The sequence below is a fragment of the Benincasa hispida genome, chromosome 9 (genome assembly GCF_027475165.1).
Source record: "Benincasa hispida cultivar pf3 chromosome 9, pf3_genome.v1.1, whole genome shotgun sequence".
NCBI lineage: Eukaryota > Viridiplantae > Streptophyta > Magnoliopsida > Cucurbitales > Cucurbitaceae > Benincasa > Benincasa hispida.
The window spans coordinates 1,368,117-1,370,536 of NC_143486.1; the positions used below are offsets into that span (position 1 = coordinate 1,368,117).

The 2,420-nt window shown below is 44.6% G+C and overlaps 1 non-coding gene across 1 annotated transcript; it reads right to left on the reverse strand.

The window, feature by feature from the left end:
• Positions 1 to 957: 957 nt before the first annotated feature.
• On the reverse strand, positions 958 to 1,064 carry LOC150033569 (small nucleolar RNA R71). The gene has a single exon (XR_016532550.1). It is a non-coding gene; the product is annotated as a small nucleolar RNA R71 (small nucleolar RNA).
• Positions 1,065 to 2,420: the final 1,356 nt, after the last annotated feature.

Here is a 2,420-nt window from a genome sequence, read left to right on the forward strand (position 1 = left end):
GCTTGAATGTAATCTTAGGAAATGCTAGCTAAAGGCCTTCTCAACCCATTCCTCCGCATACTCATTGTATCTTTCGTGTTATTAACTCCTTTCTCAAATTCCGCCGTATAAACTTTATACTTCAAACAACATACGAACCAACCCTTTGATTTATTTGTTACCGCAAAGTGTTCTAAAATTACCGTCACATACTGTTTTCCTTAGTCCCTGTGTTCGACCTTGGGCTTACCAGGAAACTCAGTAGGATTTATACTTGGATCTTGCTGAGAAAACTTGCATGCACAACGCATATTCCACCATCACATTCTACACCATTATTTCATCACATTAAACAACCATCAAGTTTTGGCGTCGTTGTCGGGGACTACGACAACACATTGTGCTAACGATAATTTTCTTGATTTTCTTCGCAACTTTCAATCTCTGGCGAATTATGACCCAGAGATTGAAAGAACGTTCCAACAAAGATTGAGAAACAACCGCCAACAACAAGAAGACAAAACTTCAAGAATGGCGAAACAATCGAAAGAGAGGGCTGCAAACTCAAATAATATAATGGCCAACCCCATCCTCCTGGTGAATGACCGCAATAGACCCATTCAAGACTATGTGTCGCCCAACCTATATGATTTGTCCCCAGGAATCATGAGGCCAGCTCTGGACAGATCGAGGTTTGAAATGAAACCGATTATGTTGCAGATGATTCAAACGGCCGGACAGTTTGGTGGAAGGCGTGCCGAGGATCTGCACGCCCATCTCCGGAGTTTTATTGAAATCTGTAACCCTTTTGTGTTCCCAAACATCTCCGCTGAGGAGGTTCGATTAACATTGTTTCCATTTTCGTTGTGTGATCAGGCACGAAAATGGGCTTATTCTTTCGAACCAGGGGAGATTCCTTCATGGGAACAAGTAGTCGAGAAGTTCATGAAGAAGTACTTCCCTCCGACGGAGAACGCTAGAAGAAGGAAGTTGATCACCAATTTTGAACAGAATATTGATGAATCACTCAGCGATGCTTGGGCGAGGTTTAAGAGGCTGGTAAGAGATTGCCCACATAACGGCTTACCAAACTGTTTACAGATGGAAATTTTCTACCATAGATTGAACCCTGCTTCGCAGACGGCTGACAACGCGGCTACGTGCTGGAGATCTGCTAGATAAAACTTACGATGAGGTCAAGAATATCTTTGATCGCATTTCTAAAAATCATGAAGACTGGAGAAAAAGCGATCAAAGATTGAGAATCAAGGACAGTGGCACGAACAATGGGGCCATCGCATCCCTTCAGAGTCAAATGACTGCGATGATGAATTTGATTCAAGGAATCGTAATCAGTAGCCAAGGAATGCACAGTGGGCAAGTTAACGCAATCAACCAGACAACCACAGGTTATGCTACTTGCGATGAAGGCCATCCAATGGAGGAATGCCCGAGAAACCACAGTCAGTCTATTTTGTGAAGAATAATCCGTTTTCCAACACGTACAACCCTAGATGGAGGAACCACCCTAACTTCGCGTGGAAAAATCAACAACAGAATTTTCAATCAGTGGCGCAAAAAGAAAGGCCACCTGGATTTTTCCTGCGAACTAATGGTCAGGCGCAAAATCCAGCCAACAGTTCGCAGACACCGCAATCTTCATCTTTGGAGAGTTTTTTGAAGCAATATATTGACAAGAATGAAACAGTGCTTCAGAATCAAGCGACGTCTATCCGCAATCTGAAAATTCATATGGGACAAATTGCGGGGGAACTCAAGAATAGACCGCAAGGGGCCCTGCCGAGTTCAACAGAACTCCCGCGCAACCCAGGGGGTATGGGAAAAGAGGAATGTCAAGTTGTGACGTTGCGTAGCAGAAAGATTGTGGCAGAGGAGAAGAAGAAGCCTAGCCGGACAGCTCCAATTGCACTAGAACCAGAGATTGCGTTGGCTCGAGGAGAAACAGAAGTAAAGGAGGCGATGGAACCAGAGAGTGTGTCCACCTCAGAGCCGAAAGAACAGGGAACCGTGAACATACAGCTGCCACCATTCCTTCAGAGGTGGACACACTCTCTGAAGTTTCACTATACCCTGCTCTATTGGAGGGTTATACATCGGTCAAGCGCTCTGCGATCTCGTGGCCAGCATCAACTTGATGCCTCTTTCAATCTTTAAGCGGCTGAATGTGGGGTAGCTGGCACCTACGACAGTGACTATCTAATTGGCTGATAGATCCCTTGTGCATCCAGAAGGGAAGGTGAAAGATGTTCTAGTTACAATCGATAAATTTATATTACCGGTAGACTTCATCATCCTGGACTATGAAGTAGTCAAGGATGTACCCATCATACTGGGACGACCATTCTTATCCACTGGTCGTGCTCAGATTGATGTGTACAAAGGAGAGATTACACTGAGCGTGAATGGACAGAAGCTGAAGT